Source organism: Rhinopithecus roxellana, chromosome 16 (assembly GCF_007565055.1).
Source record: "Rhinopithecus roxellana isolate Shanxi Qingling chromosome 16, ASM756505v1, whole genome shotgun sequence".
Taxonomy (NCBI): domain Eukaryota; kingdom Metazoa; phylum Chordata; class Mammalia; order Primates; family Cercopithecidae; genus Rhinopithecus; species Rhinopithecus roxellana.
Genome location: NC_044564.1, coordinates 35,071,375 through 35,088,399, shown reverse-complemented (window position 1 = coordinate 35,088,399; position 17,025 = coordinate 35,071,375). Strand labels below are relative to the sequence as shown.

Sequence of the window (17,025 nt, the reverse complement as noted above, 5' to 3'; positions counted from 1 at the left end):
TAGTTCCATATGAACCTTCAAGTAGTTTTTTCCAGTTTTGTGAAGAAAGTCAGTGGTAGCTTGATGGGGATAACATTGAATCTGTAAATTACCTTGGGCAGTATGGCCATTTTCACAATATTGATTCTTCCTATCCATGAGCATGGAATGTTCTTCCATTTGTTTGTGTCCTCTTTTATTTCATTGAGCAGTGGTTTGTAGTTTTCCTTGAAGAGGTCCTTCACATCCCTTGTAAGTTGGATTTCTAGGTATTTTATTCTATTTGAAGCAATTGTGAATGCGAGTTCACTCATGATTTGGCTCTTTGTCTGTTATTGGTGTATGAGAATGCTTGTGATTTTTGCACATTGATTTTGTATCCTGAGACTTTGCTGAACTTGTTTATCAGCTTAAGGAGATTTGGGGCTGAGATGATGGGGTTTTCTAAATATATAACTATGTCATCTGCAAACAAGGAAAATTTGACTTCCTCTTTTCCTAACTGAATACCCTTTATTTCTTTCTCTTGCCTGATTGCCCTAGTCAGAACTTCCAACACCATGTTGAATAGGAGTGGTGAGAAAGGGCATCCCTATCTTGTACCAGTTTTCAAAGGGAATGCTTCCAGTTTTTTGCCCATTCAGTATGATATTGGCTGTGTGTTTGTCATAAATAGCTCTTATTATTTTGAGAAACATCCCATCAATACCAAATTTATTGAGTTTTTAGCATGAAGCACTGTTGAATTTTGTCAAAGGTCTTTTCTGCGTCTATTGAGAAAATCATGTGGTTTTTGTTGTTGGTTCTGTTTATGTGATGGATTGTGTTTATTGATTTGCGTATGTGGAACCGGCCTTGCATACCAGGGATGAAGCCCACTTGATCGTGGTGGATAAGCTTTTTGATGTGCTGCTGGATTTGGCTTGCCAGTATTATATTGAGGATTTTCACATCAATGTTCATCAGGGATATTGGCCTAAAATCCTCTTTTTTTGTTGTGTCTCTACCAGGCTTTGGTATCAGGATGATGCTAGCCTCATAAAATGAGCTAGGGAGGATTCCCTCTTTTTCTATTGATTGAAATAGTTTCAGAAGGAATGGTACCAGCTCCTTTGTACCTCTGGTAGAATTTGGCTGTGAATCTGTCTGATCCTTGACTTTTTTTGTTTGGTAGGCTATTAATTATTGCCTCAATTTCAGAAACTGTTATTGGTCTATTCAGAGATTCAACTTCTTCCTGGTTTAGTCTTGGGAGGTTGTATGTGTCCAGGAATTTATCCATTTCTTCTAGATTTTCTAGTTTATTTTCATAGAGGTTTTTATAGTATTCTCTGATGGTAGTTTGTATTTCTGTGGGATCAGTGGTGATATCCCCTTTATCATGTTTTATTGCATCTATTTGATTCTTCTCTCTTTTCTTCTTTATTATTCTTGCTAGTGATCTATCAATTTTGTTGATCTTTTCAAAAAACCAGCCCTTGGATTCATTGATTTTTTGAAGGGTTTTTTGGTGTCTCTATCTCCTTCAGTTCTGCTCTGATCTTAGTTATTTCTTGCCTTCTGCTAGCTTTTGAATGTGTTTGCTCTTGCTTCTCTAGTTCTTTTAATTGTGATGTTAGGGTGTCAATTTTAGATCTTTCCTGCTTTCTCTTGTGGGCATTTAATGCTATAAATTTCCCTCTACACACTGCTTTAAATGTGTCCCAGAGACTCTGGTACATCGTGTCTTTGTTCTCACTGGTTTCAAAGAACATCTTTATTTCTGCCTTCATTTCATTATTTACCCTGTAGTCATTGAGGAGCAGGTTGTTCAGTTTCCATGTAGTTGTGTGGTTCTGAGTGAGTTTATTAATCCTGAGTTCTAATTTGATTGCACTGTGGTCTGAGAGACAGTTTGTTATAATTTCTGTCTTTTACATTTGCTGCAGAGTATTTTTACTACCAATTATGTGGTCAATTTTAGAATAAGTGTAATGTGGTGCTGAGAAGAATGTATATTCTATTGATTTAGGATGGAGAGTTCTATAGATGTCTATTAGGTCCACTTGATCCAGAGCTGAGTTCAAGTCCTGGATATGCTCATTAACTTTCTGTTTCATTGATCTGTCTAATATTGACAGTGGGGTGTTAAAGTCTCCGATTATTATTGTGTGGGAGTCTAAGTCTCCTTGTAGGTTTCTAAGGACTTACTTTTTGAATTCGGGTGTTCCTGTAATGGGTGCTTATATATTTAGGATAATTAGCTCTTCTTGGTGAATTGATCCCTTTACCATTATGTAGTAGCCTTATTTGTCTCTTTTGATCTTTGTTCGTTTAAAGTCTGTCTTATTAGAGACTAGGATTGCAACTCCTGCTTTTTTTTTTTTTTTTTTCTTTTCATTTGCTTAGTAGATCTTCCTCAATCCCTTTATTTTGACCCCATGTGCATCTTTGCATGTGAGATGGGTCTCCTGAATACAGCACACTGATGGGTCTTGACTCTTTATCCAATTTGCCAGTCTGTGTCTTTTAATTGGGGCATTTAGCCCATTTACATTTAAGGTTAATATTGTTATGTTTGAATTTGATCCTGTCATTATGATGTTAGCTGGTTATTTTGCCCATTAATTCATGCAGTTTCTTCATAACATTGATGGTCTTTATCATTTGGCATGTTTTTGCAGTGGCTGATACTGGTTGTTCCTTTCCATGTTTAGTGCTTCCTTTGTGACCTCTTGTAAGGCAGACCTGGTGGTGACAAAATCTCTCAGCATTTGCTTGTCTGTAAAATATTTTATTTCTCCTTCACTTATGAAGCTTAGTTTGGCTGGATATGAGATTCTGGGTTGAAAATTCTTTTCTTTAAGAATGTTGAATATTGGCCCCCACTCTCTTCTGGCTTGTAGGGTTTCTGCTGAGAGATCTGCTGTTAGTCTGATGGACTTCCCTTTGTGAGTAACCCAACCTTTCTCTCTGGCTGCCCTTAACGTCTTTTCCTTCATTTCAACCTTGGTGACTGACAATTATGCATCTTGGGGTTGCTCTTCTTGAGGAGTATCTTTGTGTTGTTCTCTGTATTTCCTGAAATTGAATGTTGGCCTGCCTTGCTAGGTTGGGGAAGTTCTCCTGTACAATATCCTGAAGGGTGTTTTCTAACTTGGTTCCATTCTCCCTGTCACTTTCTGGTACGCCAATCAAGCATAGATTTGGTCTTTTCACATAGTCCCATATTTCTTGGAGACTTTGTTCATTTCTTTTCCCTCCTTGTTCTCTAATCTTGTCTTCTCACTTTATTTCATTGATTTGATCTTCAATGACTGATATCCTTTCTTCCACTTGATCAAATTGGCTGTTGAAGCTTGTGCATGCATCACGAAGTTCTCATGCCATGGTTTTCAGCTCCATCAGGTAATTTAAGATCTTCTCTACACTGTTTATTCTTGTTTTAGCCATTTGTCTAACCTTTTTTTCAAGGTTTTTAACTTCCTTGCGATGGGTTAGAACATGCTCCTTTAGTTTAGAGAAGTTTCTTATTACTGACCTTCTGAAGCCTACTTCTGTCAACTTGTCAAGCTCATTCTCCATCCAGTTTTGTTCTGTTGCTGGCGAGGAGCTGCAATCTTTTGGAGGAGAAGAGGCACTCTGTGTTTTGGAATTTTCCGCTTTTCTGCTCTGGTTTCTCCCCATCTTTGTGGTTTTATCTACCTTTGGTCTTTGATGTTGGTGACCTACACATGGGGTTTTGTGTGGACGTCCTTTTTGTTGATGTTGATGCTATTCCTTTCTGTTTGTTCGTTTTCATTCTAACATTCAGGCCCTTCAACTGCAGGTCTGTTGGAATTTGTTGGAGGTCCACTCCAGACCCTGTTCACCTGGGGTATCACCAGCAGAGGCTACAGAACCGCAAATATTGCTGCCTGATCCTTCCCAGAGGGGCACCTGCCTGTTTGAGGTGTCTGCCAGCCCCTACTGGGAGGTGTTTCCCAGTCAGGCTACACAGGGGTCAGGGACCTGCTTGAGGAGGCAGTCTGTCCATTTTCAGAGCTCAAACGCCGTGCTGAGAGAACCACTGCTCTCTTCAGAGCTGTCAGACAGGGATGTTTAAGTCTGCAGAAGCTGTCTGCTGCCTTTTCGTCTACTATTCCCTGCCCCCAGAGGGGGAATCTATAGAGGCAGTAGGCCTTGCTGAGCTGCGGTGGGCTCCACCCAGTTTGTGCCTCCCACTCACTTTGTTTACACTATGAGCCACTCAAGCCTCAGCAACGGCGGACGCCCCTCCCCACTGGTCAAGCTGCAGCATCACAAGTCAATCTCAGACTGCCGCACTAGCAGTAAGCAAGGCTCCGTGGGCATGCGACCTGCTGAGCCAGACACAGGAGGGTATCTCCTGGTCTGCAGGTTGCTAAGACAGTGGGAAAAGCGCAGTATTTGGTCAGGAGTGTACCATTTCTCCAGGTACAGTCTGTCACAGCTTCCCTTGGCTAGGAAAGGGAAATCCCCTGACCCCTTGTGCTTCCTGGGTGAGGCAATGTCCTGCCCTGCTTCAGCTCACCCTCCATGGGCTGCACCCACTGTCCAACGAGTCCCAATGAGATGAACCAGGTACCTCAGTTGAAAATGCAAAAATCACCCTTCTGTGTTGATCTCACTGGGAGCTGCAGACCAGAGCTGTTCCTATTCAGCCATCTTGGAAGTGACCAAAAATTAAAGGTAGCTTTTTTGATACATTTGGCAACCATGCAGTCAGAGCAGCTGCAGCGCAGCACAAGGACTAATTATGTTACACTCTTACTTTCTCTCTTACTACTCAAGCCCCTCTTGTTTGGTCTTCTTTATCCAGTTCCTCTTATTTTTCTTAATGTCCAAATGTTAGACAGCATCACTGTTAAATCCTAAGCATCTTCTCATCTCTCTCTTAGACCTAGTACTTCCCAAAGTTCAATGAGATAAATATCAACTTCATGATTTTTGCCATCTCTGGATAGTTATTTACTTATTAATAATTTTCTGTAAATAGATTTGACTTTAAAAAAATTTATACATTTTAAAAGAAAGCTTTATATCACAACTCTAATGTAACATCCAGTTTCACAAATAGAAGATAAATCTAAACATAAAAACAAAAATCACAGAATATATAATTTAACTTTTTACTTAAATTTCAAATAATAAGAACATATCATTATAAATACAAAAATTTATATAAAATGCACACCCCAATGGGAAAAATTGAACTGTTCATGATTAATTAAAAACAATAATATTTGGCTTCATGTTCTTTGACTCTTGCTTACAGTTGAGGAAACCAAAGCCCACGAGGGAAAACAACTTGCCCAAGATCAAAGCAAAATGGAGGCCGAGCTGGAACCATGGTCTTGGGACTACTGAGTCAAAGTTACAGATACTGGTCACACAATCCAGAAAGGAACAGTAGTTCTTTAAGGTGTGAGGATTCAGTTAGGGGACAGGAGCTTGGCACCTTGAATATAAACCTTGAAGTCAGAAAGACCTTGGTGAAGTCTCACATAGACCAGTAAAATCATGTTGTCATCTGCCTGTCATTTTCACCTCTTTAAACCTTTGTTTTCTTCCTTTCTTTCTTTTCTTTTTTTATTTTATTTTATTTTTATTTTTTTGAGACAGAGTCTTACTCTGTCACCCAGGCTGGAGTGCAGTGGCACGATCTCAGGTCACTGCAACCTCCACCTCCTGGGTTCAAGCAAGTCTCCTGTCTCAGACTCCCGAGTAGCTGGGACTACAGGCACCCACCACCACGCCCAGCTAATTTTTGTATTTTTAGTAGAGACGGGGTTTCACCATATTCGTCAGGCTGGTCTCGAACTCCTGACTTCAGGTGATCCGCCAACCTCGACCTCCCAAAGTGCTGAGATGACAGCTGTGAACCACTGCACCCGGTCTAAGCCTTCACTTTCTAGCATAACTCACAAATTGTATAATTTTGAGAAGACAATCAGACATATATACTTAGTTTTCAGCTCAGTGGCTATCCAATCACTAGAAATTTCTTTCCATCTACCCCAGCTCAGATCTGCCCAACACCAGCTCTATTTCCTCTTGAAAGACATACAGATTATTTGAAGAATCTGTATTTCTTTCCATCATATCTCTGTGTCCAGGACTAGGAGAGGGGCCTCCATCTGTGCATGGCTGGTTGATAAGGTGGGAGGCAGCAGTTTCTTGGCTTCTGCCTCAGATTAAGTCTTTAAAGATGAAGATGGCCTAGAGATACATCTGAAAGCCAGAGGATAACCCCAGCTTTGAGCAGTGATGGGTGATCTATATGCTCTATAGAAGTAGCCCAGTGGCCCAGGAATGGACTCAGCTTCCAGATCTAGTGAATGCTCAGAGATGGGCAAGCCCTGAGGTCCAGTCTATGGTTAGCAAGAATGTGGAGAGAAGAGAGCTATTCCCATGGAGACAGTTTGAGAGGCATAGCTGTGGGATCTAAGAAACAGCTGGGAGTTGGGTATTCAATGTCCACAGAAAAAAACATGACTGAGACTTAGAAGTGGGGAGAGGAGGGAAAGACAGGTGACTGGTTTCCATGGCAACAGAAAAGAAAGCAGAACTTCCACCAATCACTTTGGGGGTGAGATTAGTTGAGGGCAAATTGTAAAGCAGGTGACCCATGCCCAGCATGGAATCGGGGGAAGTAGATCACCTAATGGAAATGTAGAATGGTTTCAGCATTGTAAAAATAACAGCAGGGCATGGTCAAAAGGGGAAAGCCAAAATTGGGACTTTCAGGCATACTTGAGATTTATGTGTTCTTGGAAGGAATCCAGGTGTGTCTGGATTCTTTACGGTGCCATGGAAGACAGGTGGCAAAGTAGCCAAGAGGTTGCCACAGCTAGGGTGAAAGGGTGGATCACCCATTCTGAAAGTGGGCCTGAAAGTGCAGGGTGGGTCAAAAGGAGCAAACCACTGGAGATGAACTAAGGCAAGAGAATGTGCCATGAGTTCATGAGTCTTAAACCTCAGCATTAGATATCAACAAGATGGCTAAGGAGAGAGACTGGAAAGACCAGAAAAGCAAGAGAGCTTCTCAAAGAGCCTGTGGATATGTGTTCAAGGACCCTTTTTACCAATCAGACAACTGCAGCTCATCTTGTCCTCAGAGGGCATCCAAAGGGAGTGAAGAAGGAAATCTGAACAATGGGGCATATATCCAAAACAGGTAGAACCAGAGAAGAGATCATTTAAATTTGAAAATATTGAGATAAACTAACTGGCAAATTCAAGATTTGTTTCCATAGTTCCTAGAGGCCAGTAGGGTGCCAGAGCAGGAATAGATCAATTTTAGGGGAGAAAGTGCATTCATTTGAGTCAGGTCTTAGGTGTTCAATTTCAGGACATGTGTTGCCTTTACCAGACATTCAACACTGCAAGAACTGGGACTTTGTTTTCCTCACATAACAGGCACATATCAGGCACTCAACATTTGCTGAATACATAAAATGAATGAATAAATAAATGACTCATTCTAGAATAGCAAAGCCTAGGTTTTAATTATTATGAGTGTGCTATCTCACTGATTTTCCTAAGATTTAAAAATGTGCTCTGAAAATAAATTTTTTTTTGCTTTACACAACATATCTGGGATAATTTAAACTAAGAAACTCTTTGGCAGGGAGAATCAGGAGATCCTGATAGCTCTTTGCTATTCCTCAAGCCAAAGAAGTCAGAAAAGTCCAGTCTAAGCCTAATTTAAAAGAAGGTCTTTGCAAAGACTGCTTAAGTAGAGCTTCCCAAGGACCCTTGGGCAGGTTGCCTCTTTCCCAATACAACATTGTAGCACTTCTCTCTCCATCTTCCGCCAACCATAGGGCAGAAAAAGGATCATCTGTCTCCTTTGATGTTCTAAAAAAGGTTGATGTCTGACTGGAAGTTCTTCTCTGCCCAAACATCAAAATTCTAAACATATTTTCAATTTTCCCACATACAGCCTGATTTACAGGAAAGCTGAAATATGTTCCAGATCTGGAGACATATTTGATTAATGGATATAATGAACATTGTTGGCTGCCATCTATTCTCACCTTTCTCCTTCAGAACAGGACCCAGATTTTATTCAATATCTCACTCTCCCTCATGTAACTCAAGCACCCCTAAAGCAAGCTGGCCTATGCCCTTAGCTCCAGGGTAGATCTGATGGTCTAAGGCAGTGATTCTCAACTTGGGGGTGATTTTTGTTCCCCAGAGATATTTGGCAATGCCTAAAATGTGACATTTTTGAGTGTCACAATGTGGGGTGAGGCATTTAGTGGGTAGAGGTCAGAAATGCTGCTAAGCCTCCTACCGTGCACAAGACAACCCCCAACAAAGAATTATCCAACCCAAAAAGAGAATAGTCCTGAGGTAGAGAAACACTGGTTTAAGGGTTATGGCATCCCCCTGACAAGGGACTGATTTAAGAAGAAGCCTTTTGAGTTAGGAAGAGAAAAAGCAAGATGCCTGCCAAGAGACACCAGACATTCAGAACCCCACCTCAGCAAGAAAGGACCAAGGCAGTAACTACAGAGCTAAGATTTGAATGGAGTGTAGAAGGGAAAGTGCTAGAGTGCAGCGGGGGAGTAGAGGTACAGTTGTGGTGATTAGAAGTGCAGGAGGGCAGCATGGAGGCACCAGGACTCTGCAGCCCCATCTCCTCCACATGGATCACATCTGCCTGGAGTCAGAAGAGACTCCGCATTGTAGGGGAAAGTCAAGGACAAGAGCCCCACCTATCCCCATTGCTGCCACAAACACCCACAAGTCCTTACATCAGAAGAATCTCACAATCCTTGCAAGCCCTGAATCCAGTTTGGAAAGCTGGTGGGAATTCACACAACTGCACTACCCCAGATGAGTAGGATAAGGTGTGCACCACCCAAACACTCACCCACTGTGAGCCAAGCTGCTGTAGCATAGCACTATCTTGAAACCAGAGCCCCCTCTGGAGTGGTCCCTACTCTGGGGTCCAGTAGCCACTGCTGCTCTCCAGCACTGGGGCTCCATCCTCATTCCACCAAGCCCACATAGGTGGCTGAATGTAACAACCCTAGCTGTACAGACCATGGTCCCAAGATCAGCTGTGACTCTGGTTCTGTGCAACAGGGTAACAAAGTCCCCCTACCCTCACCAAACTTCCGGCTGGAGGAACAGTTGGTCGGCACCATCCAGGGCAAATCTACCCTTGAAGTGGCCAAATCACTGCCAGTTACCCAAGCCTCCAAAAATCCAATATATCCTTGGGCCAGAGGGATGCCTATGTACATGTGTGCAGAACCTGGCAAAGCTGCACTGCCATCACCACAAACTCTCTCATCGTAGGCCACTGAGAAACACAAACACTACTAGTGTGGATTACACCTGAGTAAATTACACAGACTACACTACTGGATCAACCTTAGACCAAGGCCAATACACCACACCAAACCAACACTCTAAGACCCATTCGTCTGAACAAGTCTTTTCATACAAAGCCTACTCTGTGAAATACAATGAGGCTTCTTTTCCTTAAGAGGCAAAGAAATCAACGTAAGGGCACATCAACCATGAAAAAGCAAGGAAACATGTCACCACCAAAGGAAAATAATAATTCTCCAGTAACAGGCTCCAATCATAAGGAAATACATGAAATGCCAGAAAAGAATTCCAAATAATAATCTTAAAGAAATTCAATGAGATATAAGAGAATACAGATAGACAGTTCAACAAAATTTGGAAAACAATTTAGTATTTGAATAAGAAATTCAGCAAAGAGATATATATCACGTAAAAGACCCAAACAGAAATCCTGTAGCAAAAGAATTAAATGAATAAGAGAGCTTCAACAATAGACTAGACTGAGAAGAGGAAAGAATTTTTGAACTGGAAGACAAGACTTTTGAAATAACACAGGTATACCAAAAGGAAAAAAAAAATACTAAAAGAATAAAGAAAGCCTACAGGATTTATGCAACACCACTAAGTAAACAAATACACATGTTGTTGACATTCTAGAAGGAGAAGGGAAGGAAAAAGATGAGAAAAACATACTTAATAAAATAATAGCAGAAAACTTCCCAAGTCTTGGGAGTAAGATAGACATCCAGGTTCAAGAAGCTCAAACAACCCCGAATATATTTAATCCAGACAGGTTTTCTCTGAGGCACATTATACTCAAATTGTCAAAAGTCAAAAACATAAAAAGAATTTTAAAAGCAACAAGAGAAAAGCATCAAGTCAAGTATAAGGGAATCTCCACTAGACTAACAGTGAATTTGTCTGCAGAAACCTTTCAGGCCAGGAGAGAACAGGATGATATATTCAAAGTCCTGAAGGATAAACTATTGGCCAAGAATATTATACACAGCAAAGTTTTCCTTCAAAAAGGATGGAGAACTAAAATTTTTCACAGACAAGCAAAATCTAAGGGAATTCATCACCACTAGACCAAACTTACAAGGAATGCTCAAGAGACTCTTACATCTGGAAGTGAAAAGAAGATAACCACTGTCATAAAAACATACAAAACTATAAAATTCACTGGTAAAGCCAATAAGCAAAGGAAAAACAGAAAGGAATCAAACCTTATCAGTACAGAAAATCACCCAACCACAAAAATAAACCACATGAGAAGTAGTTAAGAAAGGATTTACAAAACAACCAGGAAACAATCAATAAAAGGGCAGGATTAAGTCTTTACCTATCAACAATAAGCTTGAATATAATGAATTAAGTTCCCCATTTAAAAGATATAGACTGGCTAAATGTATTTTTTAAAACCCAATGCCCAACCCTATGCTGCTACAGGAAACTCACTTCACTTATAAAGACACACATAGAATAAAAGTGAAGAGATGAAAAAAGATATTCCATGAAAATGAAAACAAAAGTGAGCAAGAGTAGCTACATTTATATCAGACAACATAGACTTAAAGTTAAAAGTTGTAAGAAGAAACAAAGATGACCATTAGATAATAATAGAAACATCAATTCAGCACAATAATATGACAATTTTAAATATACATACACCCAACACTGGAGCACCCAGATATATAAGGGAAATATTATTAGATTTAAAGAGAGAGATAGACTGTAATGCAATAATAGTTGAGGACCTCAACACCCCACACTTAACATTGGAAAGATCATCTAGACAGAAAAGCAACAAAGAAGCGTCAGATTTAAACAGCGCCACAGACCAAATGCACCTGAGAGACATTTACAGTACATTTTACTCAACAGCTGTAGAATACATATTCTTATTAGCACATGGAACATTCTCCAGGATTAACCATATGTTAGGACATAAAACAACAAAAAAGTCTCTTAAAAAATTGTAATCAAAATCATATCAAGGCTGGGCCAGGTGTGGTGGCTCACACCTGTAATCCCAGCACTTTCAGAGGCCAAGGCAGGTGGATCACTTGAGGTCAGGAGTTCAAGACCAGCCTGGCCAACATGGGGAAATCGTGTCTCTACTAAAAATTCAAAAATTAGCCAGGCGTGATGGCAGGCACCTGTAATCTCAGCTTCTAGGAAGGCTGAGGCAGGAGAATTGCTTCAACTCAAGAGGTTGGAGGTTGCGGTGAGCCAAGATCGGGCCACTGTACTCCAGCCTGGGTGACAGAGTGAAACTCTGTCTCAAACAACAACAACAACAAAATCATATAAAAGCTGGGTGCAGTGGCTCACACCTATAATCCCAGTACTTTGGGAGGCCCAGGTGGGCAGATCACCTGAGGTCAGGAGTTCAAGACCAGCCTGGCCAACATGGTGAAATCCAATCTCTACTAAAAAATACAAACATTAGCTGGGCATGGTGGCATACACCTGTAATCCCAGCTATTCAGGAGGCTGAGGCAGGAGAATTGCTTGAACCCCAGAGGCAGAGGTTTCAGTGAGCCAAAATCATGCCACTGCACTGCAGCCTGGGTGCAGAGACCAGCTCAGTTGTGGAGACCCTAATCCAGCGGCGCTAGAGGAATTAAAGACACACACACAGAAATATAGGGTGTGGAGTGGGAAATCAGGGGGCTGACAGCCTTCAGAGCTGAGAGCCACAAACAGAGTTTTACCCACATATTTATTGACAGCAAGCCAGTGATAAGCATTGTTTCTATAGATTATAGATTAACTAAAATGGGAAACAAATGGATAGGCCAAAACAAAGGGATGAGTCTGGCTAGTTATCTGCAGCAGGAACCTGTCCTTAAGGCACAGATCACTCATGCTATTGTTTGTGGCTTAGGAACACTTTAAGTGGTTTTCCACCCTGGGTGGGCCAGGTGTTCCTTGCCCTCATTTTGGTAAACCCACAACCTTCAGCGTGGGCATCATGGCCATCACAAACATGTCACAGTGCTGCAGAGATTTTGTTTATGGCCAGTTTTGGGGGCAGTTTATAGCCAGATTTGGGGGCCTGTTCCCAACACTGGGTGACAGCATAAGACTCTGTGTCAAAAAAAAAAAAAATCATATCAGGTATCTTATCTGACCACACTGTAACAAAACTAGGCATCAACCACAAGGGGAACATTTAAAATTATACAAATATATAAAAATTAAGCCACATGCTCCCAAATGGCCGGTGGATCGAAGAAGAAATTAACCAGGAAATCAAAACAATTCCTTGAAGCAAATAAAACTGGAAACACAACATATCACTCTTTTCCATGGATCCTCAGAGGCATTCAGCTGCTTCAAGATGAAGCTGAGCATCTCCTTCCCAGTCACTGACTGCCAGAAACTCATTGAAAAGAACACAAACTTTGTACTTTTTATGAGAAGCCTATGGCCACAGAAGTTGCTGCTGACTCTCTGGGTGAAGAATGGAAGGGTTATGTGGTCCAAATCAGCAGTGGGAATGACAAACTAGGTTTCCTCATGAAGGACGGTGTCATGACCCATGGCCATGTCCACCTGCTACTGAGTAAGGTCCTGTTACAGATCAAGGAGAACTGGAGAAAGAAAGAAAGAAGATCAGTTTGTGGTTGCATTGTGGATGCCAATCTGAGCATTCTCAACTTGGTTATTGTAAAAAAAAGGAGAAAAAGATATTCCTGGACTGACTGATACTATGGTGTCTCGTCACCTGGGGCTCAAAAGAGCTAGCAGAATCTTCAAACTTTTCAATCTCTCTAAAGAAAATGATGTCTGCCAGTATGTTGTAAGAAAGCCCTTAAACAAAGAAAGTGAGAAACCTAGGATCAAAGCACCCAAGATTCAGCATCTTGTTACTCCACGTGTCCTGCAGCACAAACGGTGGTGTATTGCTCTGAAGAAGCAGCGTACTAAGAAAAATAAGGAAGAGGCTGCAGAATATGCTAAACTTCCGTCCAAGAGTATGAAGGAGGCTAAAGAGAAGCCCCAGGAACAAACTGCCAAGAGACTCAGACTTTCCTGGCTGTGAGCTTCTGCTTCCAAATCTGAATCCAGTCAGAAATAAGATTTTTTGAGTAACAAATAAGATCAGACTCACATCTCTCTTGACTTTTCATTGATGATAGAAAACTACATAAATGAAGAGAGGGAAAGTTAGGTCATAGAAAATGGGGATATGTATATAGAAATCCAGTCGTGGATAAAATCAGATTGACTATTGTGTGGCAGCAGAAGACAAGTTCATGATAAAGGGATTCTTTTGGGGGGATGGGTGGCTCAGGAAGGGATTCTGAGCATAAGACATCTGCCTCTTCAGAAAGGCATGGAACTTAGGGGAAATAAATGAGAAGGACTATTAATCTTTTTTATATAGTTTATTTTGAGGAATATCGCTCTTTTAAAACTAAACACAGTTTAATACATGAAATTGCCCTTGTGAAGATGAACATGTGTTTTTTTAGAAAAGCTAACTTTTAAGGCATAGTTTTAGTGGATAGCATGTTAAAATACTTCAGGAAGCTTTGTAAACTGGTGCAAATTTGCTTTAACAAAGCTTTTCAAGTCAAAAACGAAAGAAAGAAAGAAAGAAAGAAAAAGAAAGAAAGAAAGAGAGAGAGAGAGAAAGAAAGAAAGAAGAAAGAAAGAAAAAGAAGAAAGAGAAAGAAAAAGAAAGAAAGAAAGAAAATAAAAGAAAGAAAAAGAAGAAAAAAGGAAGGAAAGAAGGAAGGAAGGAAGGGGAAGTGAAGGAAGGTAAGAAAGAAGAAAAGGAAAGAAAGAAGAAAAGAAAGGAAAGAAAGAAAGAAAGAAAGAAAGAAAGAAAGAAAGAAAGAAAGAAAGAAGGAAGGAAAGAAAGGCAGGCAGCAGGCAGGCAAGCAACATATCAAAACTTGGCTGCACACAGTGGCTAACACCTGTAATCCCTCACTTTGGGAGTTTGTTGCAGGCGGATCACGGGGTTAGGAGTTCGAGACCAGCCTGGCTAACACGGTGAAACCCCATCTCTACTAAAAACACACACACAAAATTTAGCCAGGTGTGGTGGCAGGTGCTGGTAATTCCAGCTACTTGGGAGGCTGAGGCAGGAGAATTGCTTGAACCTGGGAGGCGGAGGTTGCAGTGAACCGAGATTATGCCACTGCACTCTAGCCTAGGTAACAGAGCAAGATTCCATCTCAAAAAACAAAACAAAACAAAAAAAACAAAAATCAAACAAACAAAAGAAAACCTTATGGGACCCAGCAAAAGCAGTATTAAGAGGCAAGTTTATAGCAGTAATGCCTACATCTAAAAACTAGAAAGATTTCTAAGATTTCTAATAAACCACCTAATGGCACCTCAAGGAACTAGAAAAGCAAGAACCCAAAATTAGTAGAAGGAAAGAAATAACCAAACCCCAAATTAGTAGAAGGAAAGAAATAATAAAGAACAGAGCAGAAATAAACAAAATGGAGACAAAACACACACACACACACACACACACACACACACACAAAAGACAAATGAAACAAAAAGTTTGATTTTTGAAAAGATAACCAAAATCAATAAAATATTAGACTAAGAAAAAAAGAGAGAAGATCCAAATACATAAAATCAAAAGCCAAAAATGAAGATATTGTAATGGATACCACAGAAATACAAAGACTCATTAGCGACAACTATGCACAATGATGTGCCAATAAATTAGAAAGCCTAGAGGAAATGGATAAATTCCTGCACACATACAACCTACCGAGAAGAAATAGAAAACCCGAACAAATCAATAACAAGTAATGAGATTGAATCACTAATAAAAAGTATTTCAACAAAGAAAAGTCCAGGACCAGATGGCTTTACTGCTGAGTTCTACCAAACCTTTAAAGAATTTTTTTTTTTTTGAAACATAGTCTTGCTCTGTTGCCCAGGTCTGAGTGCAATGGTGTGGTCCCAGCTCACTGCAATCTCTGCCTCTCAGATTCAAGTGATTCTCCTGTCTCAGCTTCCTGAGTAGCTGGGACTACAGGCGCATGCCACCACACCCAGCGTATTTTTGTATTTTTAGAAGAGATGGGGTTTTGCCATGTTGGCCAGCCTGGTCTTGAATTCCTGACCTCAGGTGATCTGCCCTTCTCAGCCTCCCAAAGTGCTGGGATTACAGGAGTGAGCCACTGCACCCGGCCAAACCTTTAAATGATTAATACCAATTTTTCTTATACTCCAAAATGTTGAAGCAGAGAGAATTCTTCTTAACTCATTCTATGAGGCCAGCATGACCCTGATTCCAGAATCAACACAATAAACAAAGAAAATTACAGGCCAGTATCTCTGATGACCACAGACACAAACATCTTCAACAAAATACTAGCAAACCAAATCCAATAACATATCAAAAAGATAATATGCAGTGATCACACGGAATGTATTCCAGGAAAGGAAAAATGGTTCAACATATCCATATCAATAAATGTTATATATTGCATCAATAGAATTAAGGACAATAAGCATATTATCATCTCAATAGATGCAAAACAAGCTTCTGATAAAACACAACATCCCTTCAAGATTAAAACGCTTAATAAATTAGGTATAGAAAGAAAGTACCTCAGCATAATGAAGGGTATATAAGGCAACCCTCAGCTAACATCTCACTGAATAGGAAAAGCTAAAAGATTTTCCTCTAAGAATTGGAACAAGTCAAAGTTGCCAGCCGGGCATAGTGGCTCACACCTGTAGTCTCAGCACTTTAGGAGGCTGAGGCAGGCAGATCACTTGAGCCCAGGAGTTTGAGACCAGCCTGGCCAACATGGTGAAATCCTGTCTCTACTAAAAATACAAAAAATTAGCCAGGTGTGCTGGTGCACCTGTAGTCCCAGCTGCTTGGGAGGCTGAGGCACAAGAATTGCTTGAACCCAGGAGGCAGAGGTTGCAGTGAGCTGAGATTGGGCCACTGCACTCCAGCCTGGGTGACAGAGTGAGACTCTATCTCAAAAAAAAATAAAAATAAAAATAAAAGACAAAGTTGCTCACTTTGATCACTGTTATTCAACATAGTACTGGAAGTCCTAGCCAGAGCAATAAGGCAAGAAAAAGAAATAAAGGGCATCCAAGTGGGAAAGGAGAAAATCAGATTGTTCCTGTTTAAAGACACCATGATTTTACATATAGAAAAACCTAAAGATTCTACCAAAAAACTTCGCACTGATAAACAAATTTAGTACAGTTGTAAGATAAAAAATTAATATACAAAAATCAGTGGTGCTCCTATATATGAAAAATTAAATAGTTGATAAAGAAATCAAGAAGGCAATCCAATTTATGACAGCTATAAAATGAAATAAAATACCTGGGTATAAATTTAACCAAGGAAGCAAAAGACCTCTATAAGGAATACAAAGCACTGATGAAAAAAATTGAAGAGGATACCAAAAAAATGGAAAGACAGCCGGGTGCAGTGGCTCACTCCTATAATTCCAGCACTTTGGTAGGCCGAGGCAAGCAGAACACTTGAGTCCAGGAGTTCCAGACCAGTCTGGACAACATAGTAAGAATCTATCTCACAAAAACTACAAAAATTAGCTAAGTATGATGGCACATGCCTGTATTCCCAGCTACTGGAGAGACTGAGGTGGGAGGATCACTTGAGCCCAGGAGGGAGAGATTACAGTGAGCCAAGATTGCACCACTGCACTCCAGACTGCAGCCTAGGTGACAGAGTGTTAC

The 17,025-nt window shown here is 40.6% G+C and overlaps 1 pseudogene; it reads left to right on the top strand.

Annotated features, from left to right (window-relative positions):
- Nucleotides 1–12,652: 12,652 nt before the first annotated feature.
- Nucleotides 12,653–13,393, top strand: LOC104673698 (annotated as a pseudogene).
- Nucleotides 13,394–17,025: the final 3,632 nt, after the last annotated feature.